Here is an 18,747-nt window from a genome sequence, read left to right on the forward strand (position 1 = left end):
AGTTTAATAAAAGAACAAAGACGTCTTTAAGAAAAGGACCTTGAATTACTTCTGCTGTAATCTGGCGCGATAGAGAAAATTACAGTTGGGCGGGCGGAGATTCTTTTTTTTTCAACTCAAAATTGTTTGGGAGCCATATGCCGTCACCGGAAGAGCCATATATGACTCGCGAGCCATAGGTTCCCGACCCCTGGTTTAGAAGATACAACATCCACACACCACTGTAGCATGAAGCAACCTCTTTCACAGGCTGTCAATCTCAAGGATTCAAGGATCATGTATTTTCATTATGCAACACAGGGTTGCATAACAAAACACTGACTGGAATTTTGCATGATTTCCTCCAAGTTGTCTACTTTCTTCAAACTACCCCCGTCAACACTTTCCCACTGCACTGCCCCCCCCTTAAAGCCCGTTATTGGTTGGACTTACGTGAGCGGAATGTCCACAGAGGAGAGTAAACAGTCCAGAGACTCTCTCTCTTCCTCTGCCCTGATAGGTCAAGTTTACCTCTGAGCCCAGTCTATGCTCTGCATTCTTCTCACAGCTTATGGGACGACAAACTCCCAAATGTACTCATGGCAGATAGGGTTGGACGGAAATCTAGTTTGTCAGAGTAGATACATGTATTAACTATCCCCCAGAGTGTTGGCTGGAAGGGGGAGGAGGGGGTTAGAGAGAGGCCATGGCGTCTATCATCGGCTCCTTTCCTGGGCCAGTGACGCATTATAATCACAGCACAACACAAGCCTCGTCTCCCTTTTCACTTGAAATTAAACTAATGCTAATCGCTTGCTGCCGACTATAGGAGTGACGTAACTGTTGCATGTTCGGTTATTAGAATCGATATATTCTAACAGTTGACGTGTGGTATAGCATACAGAATTCCATCAGAATCACGACGGTGTCACAGCAGCAGAATGCATTGGTGGTTGCTCGTATTAACTCACGTGAATGTCTGACGTAGATAATAAAAACACAAGTGTTCTGGGCTTGGTTAAAGTTCCTTTAACTTCAGCCAGACTTTACTGTTTTTTAATTATCGTTCATGATAGCGATTACCCTTTCCATTATTGTTAATATTAGCTATAATTGTTCATTATTGCTAATGCCTCTGTGGCCTGCCGACTAATTATTCATACATTTCTGTCTTATTACCTTCGCATTGAAAATGCCGGAAGGTTATGTTTTGATCGCCGTGTATTTATTTATTTATTTATTTATTTGTATGCGTGTTATTCGCAAATCTCAAAAAGTATTGAACCGAATCACATGAAATTTGGTGGGATGATTGTTTATTATCCGGGGACCAGTTGATTAGATTTTGGGATCGATCGGGTCAAAGGTCATGAACAGGTCAAAATCTTTCGCAGAACTCAAAAAGTATTGAACAGAATCGCATGAAATTTGGTGGGATGATTGTTTATTATCCGGGGACAAGTTGATTAGATTTTGGGATAGATCGGGTCAAAGGTCAAAGGTCATGAACAGGTCAAAATCTTTCGCAGAACTCAAAAAGTATTGAACCGAATCGCATGAAATTTGGTGGGATGATTGTTTATTATCCGGGGACCAGTTGACTAGATTTTGGGATCGATCGGGTCAAAGGTCAAGGTCAAAGGTCATGAACAGGTCAAAATGTTCTTGAATCGCATGAAATTTGGTGGGATGATTGGTTATTATCTGGGGACCATTTGATTAGATTTTGGGATCAATCGGGTCAAAGGTCAAGGTCAAGGTCATGGAAAGGTCAAACTCTTTTTTTACCATAGCACGATACATTTTTGTCCAATTGGCATGCAACTAATGCCAAAATGTTCATAATTCAATGCCCAATCTTGTGATATGCAAAGGTATGCGCTCTACTGAGTGCCCATTCTAGTTCATTGAATGTGTTTATGTAACTCTGTAACACTGCTCATCTGTACACATGACATCTATTGCTTCTTTCCATCATGGAGAGGGATCCTCCTCTGTTGCTCTCCTGAAGGGTTTTTCACTTTTTCCCCTGTAAAAAGGTTCTTCCTGATCCGATGTGAGGTCCTGGGAAAGGGATGTCATATGCTTACAGATTGTAAAGCCCTCTGAGGAACATTTTTACTGTGATATTGGGCTGTACAAAATAAACTGAGTTAAATGTATTGTGTCTGATGTTTACCAGTTAATAAAATAAGTGATGGAAATTCCGTTTTTGTTTCTACATTTGGATCTTTTTTAATTATTCTGAATCACATTTAAAATTAGCATCTGATCAGGAAGCCTATACATGTACAATACAAACCTTTAAACTGCGTCTTTTGGTGAGGCGTGCTGCAAATCTGCAGTCTCCAAATATACAATGTATATTTGAATGGTTTCGTAAAACCAGGAAAGGGAAACATTTAACGGTTAAATTCAATGAATAACAAAAGATAAATAAAGGAATTTGTGTGTCAGTGCTCTCGTTTTTGAGTGCAATAATAAAAATATGTTTTCTTTAGTTTTTTTATGAATTAATTTGCATTGTATTTAACCTTCACCAATCATGGTGTCACTGCTGCATTCAGTCCTGCATATCTTGCCTTGAACATCCACAACTACCAACTTTTTCTGGGTTTGCAGAAAGTAAGCAGAGCAGTCATGCGAGTAAAGATTAATCATTGAGTTTACCACGAGTGGATGTGAGTGTACAGTTTATTTAGTTTGAGCCAAACTCCCCTCAGAGTGCTTCCTTTTATGGATGCAGATTTTGTTCTCAACATCTGACGTCTGAATTTTTAAAATGCAGAAGGTTTTTACTGGATGCCAAAACAGGAGCACACAGACCCTGCTGCCCTCTGTGGAGCTCAGCAGCCCGTTATCATGGGGACATGAGTTTGAATATATGTGTGTACGTGCACACACACACACACATTCACAATTTTGGGAGAATGTTTTGACAGTATTGGTCCAAATCTTTGGGGAGATAGAGGCTTTTTCTTCAGCGTTGCTCTTGCTTTTAAAAGGCACTCACCACATGGCAGCATTTAAAAAAACATCTTCCAGGGAACTCAGTGGGGGGAGAGTAACAAGATGCGTGGAATCCCAGGGAATAACCAGACCTAAAAGCTAAAGCCTTAAAGCACATGCTCACCTCGTCAGATTATGCAGTGTTAGTGACATGCACCACAGAAAGAGCTGCTTGTAAAAAACACTGACAGCAGGTCTGCTCTTTGAGCTCAGCAATGAGACTAATCATGTAAACTTTGTCTTGATACAGGCTTGCTAGTATTTTTTGTAATTAGCATGGAAATAGTGTGTCCTATCCCACATTTGTTTAGTAGTAATACTGTCATCAGTTTAAATTCTCTGCTGTTAATTATCTGGTATGTTTGTTACTAATCATTTCAGAATTGGTAGACCAACTGGACACCGTATCGGTCCGTCAGATTATTAGATGCTCCGATTTTGTCATGTAATGAAAACATAATAATTTCATATTGCATAAAAATAGTTAATTCTACAGCAGATTCCTCTAACATGCCAAATATTTTAGCAATTATTAACTATTAAACTGCTTTTTGGTCTTTTGTCATTCTTGGTGTTGAGTCTCTAGACACATTTATGTTGAAAATCCATGACAAGTGCATTTGGAATAGTTTACAGTTTCATGAGCACGGCCGAATAATTCAAAATAATAGTTCCATATCAAAGGGATTTACAAGTATAGTACAATGTAGTCTAGTGTGCAATCTAGAAGCATGTGTAAAAAATATAGTGGCGGTTTATAAGTGTATCTATTAAGTTATTATTGAGGAATACGATGAAAACCGACAAGCACAGCAGTCTTTTCAAAATAAACTTCTGTATTCACAGGAAGTTGTTTAGGCAACATAACCACTTAGTTAGGTTTAAGAATAGAGCGTGGTTTCATGTCTACATGAAACTCTGCATTCACAAATCTGTTCTCTGCATGTTTCAGGATGTCATCACCATGTTTAGCACATTATTTGATTTGATTTGATATTCCTTTATTTGTCCCACAGTGGGGACATTTCAAAAATCACAGCAGCGTTGCACATCAGAGCATTAAACACTTCAAATACAAATCAAACACAAGGCAACCACGTAGATGTTTGATTGTACTTATTTCCTCAGAAAATGTATGTTTTTTAAACAGGTTCAATTTGTAGATTTAATTTTTAGAGTTTCACAGCAAAACACAAAAGTAACAAAACAGCGTTAGTTCATTTGAGCGTGCATTAATCTTCTAACACTATTTTGATGTCCATTTTTAAATAGCCTAACTGCATTTCTGTGTGTATAATATTATCTGCTAAAATGACCTCTACTCTCTCCTCAAAGACTTTTAAGCACTACGCAGGACGTTGTGATTCTTCTTAGTATTCTGGTGTTGCTCTCCACATCCTGTGTGATGAAAACTGTATTTAGGGTCCAGTGTTAATGCCAGTGATTGCCTTTTTAAAATCCATATCTCGTTGTGTCTTATGTGTCTGTCATATTAATTGAATGTTTAAGTAACTCTGTAATGTGTCCTTCTGGTCACATGACATCTATTGCATCTCTCCATCCTGGAGAGGGATCCTCCTCTGTTGCTCTCCTCAAGGTTTCTTCACTTTTTTCCCCTTGAAAGAGTTTTTTCTGATCTGATGTGAGGTCACAGGTCAGGGATGTCGTATGTGTACAGAATGTAAAGCCCTTTGAGGCAAATTTGTAATTTGTGATATCGGGGTATACAAAAATAAACTGAATTGAATTGAATTGTCACCGGGGAGGAATCAGCCGGTGGCTGAAGGAGCTGTGCAGAGCTGCGAGAGTGTCCTGCATGGGGTGGGAGCAGTGTCGGTTCGTCCATAGGGGGCGCTAGGGCGCCGCCCCTCTTAAAATTTGGAGATGAAGAAGAAAAAGAAAAAAAATTCTGTCAAAAAACATTATATGCCAAATCATTTAAATAGTAAATATACCGTGTTGACGCGCTAAATGTGTGTGGGAGACCGTAAGCCCCTGTCAACAACCACTTAAGTTAATGTGAAAAAATATAATATATCGCCATTATCACGGAGAGAAGCCCCTCCCCTTTTTCGAAGCGCTGGTCTAACGTGTGTGTACGGCATCGATACAACATTTCAGTCGTTTTGGCAATGACCGCTTCACATTGGCGGATGAAACCGAATCTTGGGCGCACAAATGTGCACGCGATTGGATTATTCGGCAGATCAGAGACCCGTATGGAACATAGTGCAGTGTTGCCAGGTCCGCGGTTTTCCTGCGGAATCGGGCCACTTTTGAAGTGTTGCGGGTTGAATTTGTTGTCCTTGGTTCGGTAGACCTATTTTGCATGCAAATTACATGAATATCTTTCAATAAAATCCATATTTTAAATGAAATAATTTATTCATACCCAAATCCTACCAAACTGACTCCAGATCAGCACGTACACACATTTTATTTATGATAATATACTGTATCTAATTACACAAGGCCATTTTAGGACCTAGGTGAAATAACTTGAGGAAAACTGCTTTTAATGCTGGCAAACTAAACATATGTTGTTACTTTGTAGATATTACAATACATTTGGCAATGATAGCAATGCTGTTGAACTTTAAAAGCAGTGTATATGGTTTGGCACGGGCATATTTTGAGTTCTGATATTGGGCTGGTTTTTGGGCTGGTTGTGTCACACAGACCTGGCAACCCTGCTGTCCAGAGCTCCACGGAGGTACGCGAGCAACATAGCTAGCAGAAGCTTTATGTTAGTATGGCGTCGGCGACTGAAAACTCTGGTATCTCTACACCAAACACCTTTCAATCGACGGTCAGATATTGACAAGAAGAGGCTGAAAGAGTTGGGACCCGAACATCCGGATTTAAAAATTGTGCAGCAAAGCGCTGACCGCGGGAGGACGTACACCCGGAGGTGCTCCTCAAGCCTATATGCTAACCGGAGCTGGTTAGCTGAATGCTCCATGAGTAATTCGTTTTTTGTTTCCCCTGTCTGTTTTCCAAAGTCCTGGGACGGAAACTCTCTGGACTACAACGGGGTGAGGGATCTACAGAGCTTCAGACAAGTGTAAAGCACGAATCTTGCCGAAGTTATCTAGCTAAGAACATGGAGCTAACTCGCTAACAGCATGAAGCCAACCCTGTTTGCAGACCGAACTGGCATCGAAAACACAACGAAGAAGTTCTGAAAAACAGACACATTCCCTCCAGAATAATGGAAACAGGCTGGTTACAGACATGATTGACTTTAACCAGAGTTATTGAGAAGTTTGACCACTTTAAAGAGAGGAGGCTACTTTTCTTTACATATAGTGGGTCTACTCTGTCAAACAGTTAGAAATGCACTTTGTCATTTCTTGTTTTCAATGTATTGTATTTTATTTTTGTTTGTTGTTCAACGATATTATTGAGTGTTTGTGAATTTTATTTTAATGAGCTATTTTTATTTAGCGTTATTTTAAAAAATCTGTTTCCTGCGGAAATTGCTTTCCATCTGTTGCACTTCCTGCTCCTGAGTCCGTCTTTCCGTCACAATGGTTTTATATTGCCGAGGGTGAGTTCAGTGAAAAACGACTTTGCACTATTTTGGCTATATTCTTTAATAAAAATTAACCATTTATGTTACATACAGTAATGGAATGTTAATACGATCCCGCCGTCCAGCTGTCGTGTCATTTAGACTGTCAAAATATACGTTTGGTGGGGGTTTCATTGAGCCACTTTCTAGCTCATGTAGTTATTTATTTTGTCCATTAGGGGTCTCTGGTTTCCCCTTGTATGTTACATGTCATGGTTTTTGATGAGAATTGTTATTATTTAGATTTAATGTGGTCCTGTCTTCCATGGACAATGTTTTTTTATTGCTGAGGGAAGTGGAAGTGCAGAGACAAATCGGAAGGCAAATGTGTGTGTTCTGTTGTCTTCTGCAGAATAAATAAGTGCTGGGAAAATCCACCATCTGAGCCGACTTCTTCCATGCCCGTTCCACATCAGTTACATCTGCTCTGAACCTCTTTCATGTGAGGGTGAAACTCTTTTATTTTGCAAACCTCTGAAACCCAACCCAATGTTCCTTAAAGCTGCTCTGAACCTCTCATGCCCAAAGTTAGTGTGTTGATAGTTGTTATTGGACCGTGTTGAGCACGCTGTGTTCTTGAAATAAAGCTTTGTTTTTTACAATATTCTACTCAAAACCTCTCTTCTTCTCATTGTTGAGTGATATTTAAACCACGTCGCCCAACTGCGCCCCCCCCAAAAAAAATGTCACCAGCCGCCACTGGGTGGGAGGTGTGGTTCATCAGAGACGAGAGCTTTGCCATCATCCTCCCGTCCCCACCACCTCCACAGTATCCAGAGGACACCCAGCATGCTGCTGGCCTTCTTTAGCAGCTTGTTCAGCCTCTTCCTGTCAGCCGCTGCCCTGCTGCTGCTCCAGAAGACCACTCCATAAAAGATGGCTGATGCCACCACAGAGTCAAAGAAGGTCTTCAGGAGTGCTCCCTGCACTCCAAAGGACCTCAGTCTCCTCAGCAGAAAGAGTCTGCTCTGTCCCTTTCTATAAAGTGCATGTGCGTGGTCAGCCCAGTCCAGTTTGTTGTGAAGGTACTTATAAGATTTTACACTCTCAATGTCCAGTCCCTGGATGCTCACTGGTACCGGAGGAGTGCGTTTACCACGGCGGAAGTCCACCAGCAGCTCCTTGGTCTGACTGGACTTGATGTGGAGGCGGTTCCGCTGGCACCATTCCAAAAAGTCCTGGTTCAGTTCTCTGTACTCCCCGTCATCGTCGGCAGAGATGAGGCCGACGATTGCAGAGTCGTCAGAAAACTCTGAAATCACATGACGCAGGATAGTTTCACTGGGAAAAAAAGTTATATGATAGAAGCTTGACACTGCTTCCAAATGCCACTATATCAGAGGTAATATTAAAATAATTTCCGCAGCTCTGTCAGGCACATTATTGGATTTGGGTAAGTATGCCAAAGATGACAAACGTTGTCCTTATCTGCCAAGTCTTTTGTAATGGAAAGGTGCTTCCATAGGAATGATCTGAGTTAGGTAAATAGCCATCATCGCTTGTAAACTATGAGATTTATTATTGTTATCAAGACTGAGTTGACTTGGGGAACCGGGGTCTGTTTTGGTTGACACTCACATGGCAGCCATTTGCCATGTTGATGTCATAAAAAAACAACTTAATTTTTTGCTGAACAAGCAGCTTTTTATGACAATATATGGTTTATTTCCGACATTCATCATTCAGGTGGGACAAGATAACATTTAATTTACATTGAGTCTCATTAATTTAGCGTTAATCACAACGTCCCCCATTCCCCACCAAGACGATAAAAAGAGCTGCAATAGTGTTTCAATAGTGTTTATAATTAGCATTACAAGAGCACTACTGCTGCTTATGTCCATGCGTCATTAACATGCGTGAGAAGGTCTTTTTACCAGGGACCCGCTGGCTTTACCCTCCTTTGCACCTTGTTATGCTGCATTTGGGATCATCCTGTCAAAAACACTGAACAGCCTTTAGCATGGTTCTCTTTTTCACATGAGTCAGCGAGAGAAGTCCACAGAGAGAGATTTCAACCGAGTTGCACAGCTACGCTAACCAACTACAGCTGATCAAATCTGTCAGTGACAGTTGTCATTACCTTCGCATTGAAAATGCGGAAGGTTATGTTTTGATCGCCGTGTATTTATTTATTTATTTGTATGCGTGTTATTCGCATAACAAAAAAAGTTTTAAACCGAATCGCATGAAATTTGGTGGGATGATTGGTTATTATCCAGGGACCATTTGATTCGATTTTGGGATCGATCGGGTCAAGGTCAAGAAAAGGTCAACATATTCTTGAATCGCATGCAATTTGGTGGGATGATTGGTTATTATCCGGGGACCATTTGATTAGATTGTGGGATCAATCGGGTCAAAGGTCAAGGTCATGGATAGGTCAAAATCGTATTTTTACCATAGCACGGTCAATTTTTATCCAATTGGCATGAAACTAATGCCAAAGTGTTCATAATTCAATGCCCAATATTGTGATATGCGAAGGTATGCGCTCTACCGAGTGCCCGTTCTAGTTTCCGATGTAAAAATCAATTTGATAGCACTAAAGCCAACCGGAGCAACAAGAAAGCTAATGTGCACACTGACAGTTATTTGAAGCTTTACCCTTGCCGACATGAACAGTCCACATGTAGTGTGAAATGTAGAAATGTCAATAAGTAGTTTAAATGCAGAGCAGTTACACATATTTTTGATCTGCAGTGTGTGTGAAAGGCAGAGATGCTTCAATCATCAGATGTCACAGGACAGATGCACTGAGCTCCTTTGTGTAACCGCCTCTTTAAGACCTGCCCATTTATAATTTAGCAGTGGGAATACACTATTGACTATGCCATCAGCCTGCACTACTGAGAGCTGACGACCTGATGAAGATTATCCACACGCTAAGTGTATTTTAAAAATGTAGTTTTGCCACGTGTGGAGGCTCAGTCCAAAGGTGTAATTATGTCTCAGGTCCTCCACGTTTCCTCAGGTTAACAAGAAAACCGAGACGCATACAAACTACCTGCTGCTGCGCTGTTAGCTCCAGAAATGACAGCTGTTTAAACAACAATGCAGAGCCCACAGCGCTGTGAGAGAGTGACCTGCTGAGCCTCCGAATACATAAAAGCGACGTCAGTTTCAGTTAATGATCCGACAGCAGCAGCAGCGTCGGTGGGAGCAGACTTCATGTTTAATTCAGACACATTTTACAGTATTCTATTCAAGTTGAGAAAATTCTCAATCCTGTCCAGTCCTTCGAGCGACACATGCACAACAATTAAAATCTATATACTTAGAGAAAACTACAGGACACCACAGAAAATATTTGATGAAATAAGCATGTTATATTTGCATAAATACAGCTGTAAAAGCATTGAAATTGCTTCACTGTAAATTGGATCACAAAGATCAATCGGATCCATTTCAAATGGATGTTCATGATGTGATGATCAGGAACCATACAGACATATGATTACCAATATAACATAAAGAAGGGTAAATACACTGGGCTGTAGATGTGTGTTATGTTAATGACCAAAATAGATATTCTGCTTACTCTCACCATCACTGCCTGCCATTTTGTATCTAGATGGAATGCGTTCAGGGTCAGATTTGGTGCATTCAGGGTCAGATTTGATGCATTCAGGGTCAGATTTAATGCATTCAGTGTTTCAGATTTCCTCATCACAAACGTAGAAGCTTTTCCTGGGGCAGGTTGTCTCTTCTTCAGAGGGTAAGTTAGCTTGCTATCACTGGCTAATCAAATGTGTCTGTGTGTTTTGATTCGCGACGTGATATCCAAACAGGACTGTTTAAAAAAAAAAATGTCTTGAGCTAATTTAGAGATCGACAGTTGCACTCAAGTATTCAACTCCCATTGCAAATGAGGTTTATTGACAATATGTACAAACGTTCAGCTTGATAAACAGCTCAAACGAGGACCATGCAAGTAGGGGTTTCTCTTCATTTAACACAAAAATCCACCTTCTCAAGGTGTCTTTGACTTTGAAACTATGCTTACAACAGTATCTCCAGGAACACCGTGTGCCTTTGCTATCTTTTTGTATCTTTTTCCCTGTTTTTTGCAAGGCAATAATCTCTTCTCTTAACCATTTGGACAATTCTCCGGACTTCTCCAGATCTCTAATATGCAATCAAGTACTAGTCCAGATATTTGAAGTGTTCCATCTCAAGCACACCGGATGCAACTCATCAAGGGCCTCATTAGTTGCATCAGGCGTGCTTGAGACAACAACTGATTTGAAAATGTGTTATGATGGATTCTTTTAAGGGGGTTGAATAATTCTGAGACTGCAGTAGTCATTAAAAGTAGAATTTTGTGTCAAATTAGGAGAAACCTAACCATTTGGCAGTAGCTGTGCGGCCCACTAGATGGAACTCTGGGGCCCACCAGTGCAGCCGACCAGGTGGTTGAGAATATCTGGTTTAGTAGATATTTGCTATCTGAGGTGTTTGTTTACTGCACAGGTTATCAATGACAAAGCAACCGTACGATCAAAGTAATGTGTGTTTCCTTTTAAATATATTGACAACTCAGTCTCTTTCATTCCTGTGTTGTTTTCACAATTCCACCATAGATATGCAACAGCTGTGATGAATTAAAAAAGATGGGGGAACAGTGATCAAGTGGAAAGGAGAGGAAGTTGTGCTCCTGCCGATCTGTCACGCTGAAAGCCTTGCGCTCTCTTATTGTCCTGATTTTCATCTGACAGAGATTCCGAAACGCTGATACACTCAGCTCGGAATACATCTTGGAGATGTGATTTAACAGAAGCAGAGCAGGGTTTGATATAAAAGAGGAGATACTCACAGGTGTGATCATACATATCGGATGATAAACACAAACTGTAAGCAATCAGGGGGTTGGCGGTTCAATCCCCGCCCGAGTTGATGTGTCCTTGAGCAAGATACTTAACCTTGAATTGCTCCCTGTAGCTGTGTCTACAGTGCATGCATGTAACATGATTGTAAATTTGGATAAAGAGCGTCAGCTAAATGACCTGTGATGTAATGTCAAGGAGCACTTGCTGAAGCTTTAGTGTTACATGTCATTTTATGAGGAACTCACGATCAAAACACAATTACTTAACAACAAATGTGTAACAAGACTGACTGATTGCTTCTGTAGAAACATGCAGGTCTTTTAAAGTCTGGCAACTCATTGTTGTTTTAATTCACGCCACTAAAATGTGCTGGCCATTAGCCAAAGTCCCTCTGGGGAAGTGAATGTATGCTCTCGCTGCATCATTATTGCAGCGAGGATTTAGAATCCAGCTGCCTCAGGATTTAATGCTCACTCATATCTTTTCTGCTCGAATAAGTGTCAGTGACCCCTTTTTGCTAATTAGGATTACATAATTACACATGGACTGCCTTCCACATCTCCAGTCAGGGTCCAATCCTCTCTTTAAGAGGCTCAACTGTGTAAATTAATTTGTATTCAGTGCTGCTGTCCTCCAGCTGCTACCTGCTGCCAGCCCTGCTGCGCCAGCATGTTGTGAAGACATCAATTGATGGTTACATGTTTGTATTAATAGAAATCAAGACATTGATTGAGAATAACTGCTATGCACTCTCAGTAATAAATACTTTTGCCCAAGGATAAATACGTTGTGGGTGGTATTGACTTCACTGATAGCTCCCTTCAGACCCTGAAGTAAAAGAAGAAAGGGGAGAGTGAAATGAGAGTGTGACCGGTAATAATGAAAGTGCTGGTTCTCAGATAGGTCCTCTTACTTCCATCAATGCCAAATCATTTGCTGCCGTTTCATCATTGTCCGATGCAGGGAGTCCAATCCCAACACCGACATCAACTCACATTCATTTAAGATCATACATCTTTTGAATGGGACTTCATTTGTTCTAAATCATTTAAAAAAGGATCAAACGCTGTCCGCTGCGGTCCGGAAGCAATGGTGGTTTCAAAATAAGGAATCCCCTGGCTTTGTACTTAGAACATAAAGGCACAATTACTGTGGACATAAAGCCACTTCCCCTTTCTTCCCTGTAAAAGGTTTTTTTCCAGATTGAAAAGCCCTCTGATGTAACAGTTTAGCTCCACGCCTTCCTTTTTGTAATAGTTGTTTTCATCCTGTCACACCATCTCGTCAGTCCAACTCCCCTCACCTGCCTCTGATCACCTCGTTAGTCCCTCATTACCTTCACCTGGTCCTCACGCCCTTCTCACCTGCAGCCCATCCCCTCATTAGTCCCTCACTATTTAGCTCCCTCACTTCCACTTGTCCTGCCAGATTGGCTTGTGTTTTAGTGCCAAGTTCTCCAGTGTTATTAGAGTATATTCCTGACCTGCCTGTTCTGACCCTGCCTGCCCTGACCTCTGATTCTCTGCCCCGCCCCTTTTTGGACTTGTTTGCTTCTTTGACTGATCTCCCGGTTTTGACCCAGCTTGTTTCCAACCAAAGACAGTAATCTTTGTTACTCCTGTCTGAGTCGTGCTTTTGGGTCCACGCTAACAGCACCGTGACATCTGAGGCAAATTTGTAATTTGTGATATTGGGCTGTATAAAATAAACTGAATTGAATAGATGCACTCCATCTGACATACATTTTTAGATGTGTGTCTATAAGCACACTGTATCAACTGGTCAGCGATAGATCTGAAACGCTACCCGAGGACAGTAAACATTGCAACATCCAAAACCATCAAATACAACCTATGAATCAAACAACCCTGTATCACAAAAATTACGTTCCCCCAGACCTAAAATGCAATTTGCAGTTACGTTTGACTGAAACGTATTTCTCTCCAAATTACGTTTGACTGAAACGTATTTCTCTCCAGATTACGTTTGCATTTGACGTATTATAATTACAAATACGTCTCTGATCAACGTATCTTTGCCGTTTATTAGGCCTATCTCTCATTTCTACAATGCTGTTATGAATTGTAAAAAGCGTCCTCTAGTCTTATTTATTATTATTTTATCTGTTGTTTCGCCTGCGTATTATGACAGCAATAGGCATTGTAAAGGATCATATGAATTGGCGTGAAGACTTACTGCTGGTAACCCTCCTTTATTTTCTTTTTTTAGGTGACAATACATTAATTAAAACTCGTACACTATCACCACCTCATCACCACCTTAACAGAGTTAGTCCCATACGGGTCAAATCAACTATTAAACTTGTTATAAAATGCGCATCTGTCCGTAATCTATACCATAAAGTTCGCATTTTAACCTAAAAAAAAGTGCGCTTCCTTTTAACCTTTCAAAATAAAAGTCCGATTTATCTGTTAAGCGGAAGTAGTATAAAACGTCTATATTTATTCAAACAATACAATAAAAAAGCCATACATACATCAAAATCAATAAGGAAAATGCTAAACAGTCAAACAACTCAAAACAATAACCCATTCATGGCGTTATTTACAGGCGTATTTACTTCTCATCAAACAAAAAGAGCAGGTACCCGGAAAAATCTGGGAAATAATTTGGGAATTGTTAATAAAACATGATTTACCCTTCAACTTCCACTGATATGCATGCAAACTAAGACATCATTTCACACACACACACACACACACACACACACACACACACACACACACACACACACACACACACACACACACACACACACACTCACACACACACTGACAGAAACACAGACACTCATATACGTACACACACACACAGGCAGAGACACACACATACTCACACACACAGACGCACACACTCTTACACACGCACACACACACAGAATGACAGACACACACACACACACACACTCAGACACACACATACACACACACTCAGACACACACACATACAAACACAGGCAGAATCACACGCACACACACACACACACACACACATGCACACACACGCGTACTCTGCAGACTGACCCTTGACCTCCCAATTGTCTCTCAGATATAACCCTACTGCTTTATATTTAATATATTATATTTACCTAAATATAAGACTTTGAGGTCATGAGGGGAATCCCCTCCAAAACTTTCACAAGAGAAAATTGTCACCGTGCCAATAACCCTTATACGATCCTTAAAACCAGTCTTTTAGTTAATTGTTCATACATTCAATCAACTTAAAGATCTGGATTATTTTCAAATTCAAAGAAGGGCATCTGAATATGAATACTCTACAGGTTTGGACCGATAGCTCTGAGTTAAGGACCCCAAAAACAGGTCCAAAGGGTCAAATTGGGCCTTATTCTCTTAGATTTGCATATTTTTTGACAAGTGCAAAAATGGCCATAATCTCCTAAATATTCATCCTGGAAATCCCAAATTGAATACAGACACTCAGGACAGGGCCTACAATGAGGTGATGGGGTGAAATTTCCTCCGAAACACCCACAAGAGTTAATTGGCTGTCTGAAATCCAGGACTTGAAGAGGGTGTGTGGTTTAACAAATCTGAGACCCTGTTGTGAGCTTGGGCTGATTTTAACTTTTTTTTCTTCTAAACATGTCAGAGTTTAGCTTTCTTTTGCAGGTTGTAGCCCCTCCCAAATGGGACCCAACCATGTAGGCTGGCAACATATAGCACTTAGCATCCCTGCTTGGGAGGGGTTTAAAAACTAAATTCCTTCCTTCAAAGGTTAACAACTCCTTAAATGTTTGTACTATATGAACAATTTCAATTGTATTCTACCCCATTTGGGAGTGGCTACAACGTGGAAAAGAAAGCTAAGCTCTGACATGTTTACCCAATTTGACCCTTTGGACCTGTTTTTGGGGCCCTTAGCTCAGAGCTATCGGTCCAAAACGTTAGGGTATTCATATTCAGAGGCCCCTCTTTGAATCTGAAAAGAATCCAGATCTTTAAGTTGATTGAAAGTATAAAAAATGTACTAAAAGACTGGTTTTAAGGATCGTACAAGGGTTATTGGCACGGTGAAAATTTTCTCTTGTGAAAGTTTTGGAGGGGATTCCCCTCATGACCTCAAAGTCTTATATTTAGGTAAATATAATATATTAAATATAAAGCAGTAGGGTTATATCTGATTGACAATTGGGAGGTCAAGGGTCAGTCTGCAGAGTATGCGTGTGTGTGCATGTGTAAATGTGTGTGTGTGTGTGTGTGAGTGTGTGTCTCTGCCTGTGTGTGTATAAATGTGAGTGTCTGTATGTGTGTCTGAGTGTGTGTCTGTCATTCTGTGTGTGTGTGTGTGAGTGTGTGTCTGTCTGTGTGTGTGTGCGTGTGTAAGTGTGTGTGTGCATGTGTAAGAGTGTGTGCGTATGAGAGTGTGTGTCTGTGTGTGTGAGTATGTGTGTGTCTCTGCCTGTGTGTGTGTACGTATGAGTGTCTATGTGTTTCTGTCAGTGTGTGTGTGTGTGTGTGTGAAATGATGTCTTAGTTTGCATGCATATCAGTGGAAGTTGAAGGGTAAATCATGTTTTATTAACAATTCCCAAATTATTTCCCAGGTTTTTCCGGGTACCTGCTCTTTTTGTTTGATGAAAAGTAAATACGCCTGGAAATCACGCCATGAAGGGTTTATTGTTTTGAGTTGTTTGACTGTTTGGCATTTTCCTTATTGATTTTGATGTATGTATGCCTTTTATATTGTATTGTTTGAATAAATATAGACGTTTTATACTACTTCCGCTTAACAGATAAATAGGACTTTTATTTTGAAAGGTTAAAAGGAAGCGCACTTTTTTTTAAGGTTAAAATGCGAACTTTATGGTATAGATTACGGACAGATGCGCATTTTATAACAAGTTTAATAGTTGATTTGACCCGTATGGGACTAACTCTGTTACGGTGGTGATGAGGTGGTGATAGTGTACGAGTTTTAATTAATGTATTGTCACCTAAAAAAAGAAAATAAAGGAGAGTCACCAGCAGTAAGTCTTCACGCCAATTCATATGATCCGTTACAACGCTTATTGCTGTCAGAATACGCAGGCGAAACAACATATATAACATAATAATAAATAAAGCTAGAGGACGCTTTTTACAATTCATAACAGCATTGTAGAAAAGAGAGATAACAAACGGCAAAGATACGTTGATCAGAGACGTATTTGTAATTATAATACGTCAAATGCAAACGTAATCTGGAGAGAAATACGTTTCAGTCAAACGTAACTGCAAATTGTATTTTAGGTCTGGGGGAACGTAATTTTTGTGATACAGGGTTGGAATCAAAGCACGTCTGTCGGTCTGTTTAACATTTTGTATGGAGTAAGAAATTGCGTGAACTCCCAGACAGATTTACGTTGTTTCTGGTTGGTGATGCACAGTCTGGTGAACTGAACCCTGGATTAAGTCTGCGTACAGAGACTTCTTCGCTGCTATGTTTTCCACCAGCCTCAGCGTGACTAAACCCTTCATTCATCAAATTTATTCACAGATTGTCATCACACACTTTTTGCACATACCCTAAACCTCATTTGCTTGTCTCGCTATCTTGCCGCTGGTTTAAGACACACACAAAAAACATCAGGACAGACTGCTGCTATCCTAGCCCGCTTTATTTTGAACAATGGAAATCTAAAACTGTTGAATGAGTCAACGGAGCAGAGCTGGATAGTTTTTAGACCCCGGTGGGAGCTTGACGATGCTACGCTATGATTGCCTAGTCTGAGATCTTGTGCGATTGGAATCCTTCTTTTGCAGCCCATTTACATCATTCTCGAAGTTCTCGAATTAACAGTAGGACTTCTGGATAACTTCAAGAATTCCTGCTTACTTTACCTGCTGTCACCATTTGCTTCCAATAATGAGAAAAGGCATCTATTGTACTGATCTAGTATGTTTTTAGCCTTATCTAAAACACTGCCATTTGAAATCAGTCTTAGATTGAATATAAAACTGAGAGTCAGACATGTGTAATAGCAGTTATTCTATTTCTCTACACAGCCATGATTATTATTTTACTCAGTGACACACCCTAAAAGAACAGTGAATCAATAAAGGACCACAAGCAATTATAAACCAGTCTAAGTAGCCTTCGCTAACATCGGCTCTTGCCAAGGAAATAATGCAGGAGGTTTAAAAAGCTGAATTAACGTTAAAGAATTGCTTCTTAAAGGCAAATGGCTTGAGCCTGGGAATGGCTCGTGCTGTGTCTCATCTGCCCACAGCTTTATTACAAAGTACGACGAACAGCTGTCCACACAGGTAGAGCCTGGAGCTATCCATTTGTCGTTTTTATGGAAATTAGTTTGGAAAATGCGTTCATCAATTACTCTCTGCTGAAGTAATTACATTTAGATATAGTTACCAGCTAAAAATATACCTACTCGAAAAACTATTTAAAAACACCGATGGTGGGATCGTGAGCGCTGTAATTTAATAATGTACATTTCAATTTATGACCGTCCAATAATAATTCACACTCACTCACACAGACGGTACGATACACTCGTAAGGGTCGATGGAAGATGTAATGTTTCTGTAAGTTAGTAAAATGATTTGGATGTCATGAATGAAGCATCAAACTATTCATGGATCGCATGGATATATAAATAGAAAGACAGTGGAAGCAGTGTTTGTGTCTTGTTTCCTGTCTTATTTTGAAGTCCCTGTCTCTCATGTCCTCTGTTTCCCTGCACTTCCTGTCCCTGTGATTGTCTGCCCTGTCCCTGATTGTTTCCTTCTGTCCGTTTCCCTAGTGTGTCTTGATTCTTTCATTCCCTTCACCTGCCACTCTTGTCTCGTTAGTGTCTTATGCCGTACACCTGTTTTCCCTCCTATATATTGTGTCTGGTCTTCCCTCGTCTCCTGTCTGATTGTTGGCTCCCTTAGGGCTCGATCACACCAGACGCGCCTCTCAAGAACGCGTCGCCCGCAGAACCATTGATTCCCTATGGTACGGCGGGTGCGATTTTTTTGCGTTTTTCAGGCGCGGTTAAAAGTTAAAATATTCTCAACTTTAAGCCCGAGGCGCGGAGGCGCACAGCTCATCAATGTCACACTCGGCCAATGCAGCCAATCGAATCAAGCAGGAGGCGAGCTTTCCTTCCGGTTTTCCCGACGAGAACCTCATATTAGCGGTATTTAATTCCGAAGAGCTTTATAATTCTAAATCTAAACACAACTCAAACTGACTCCTGCTCGGTCGGAAGTGCAACTGAAAGCGCTCGATATCGAGACAATTCACGGAATAGATGGTGGCATTCGCCGTACTCTTTCCTTTTTTTTTATTTTTTATATCGTGAACGTTGGTTGTTCACGCAGGTCCGCT

General features: G+C 40.6%; 1 long non-coding RNA gene across 1 annotated transcript; it reads left to right on the forward strand.

The window, feature by feature from the left end:
* The first annotated feature begins 5,359 nt into the window (after positions 1-5,359).
* On the forward strand, positions 5,360-7,171 carry LOC130192682 (uncharacterized). Its single transcript, XR_008831426.1, has 2 exons — positions 5,360-6,538; positions 6,915-7,171. It is a non-coding gene; the product is annotated as an uncharacterized LOC130192682 (long non-coding RNA).
* The last annotated feature ends 11,576 nt before the right edge of the window (positions 7,172-18,747 follow it).

This window comes from Pseudoliparis swirei, chromosome 4 (assembly GCF_029220125.1).
Source record: "Pseudoliparis swirei isolate HS2019 ecotype Mariana Trench chromosome 4, NWPU_hadal_v1, whole genome shotgun sequence".
In the NCBI taxonomy this organism is placed as follows: domain Eukaryota; kingdom Metazoa; phylum Chordata; class Actinopteri; order Perciformes; family Liparidae; genus Pseudoliparis; species Pseudoliparis swirei.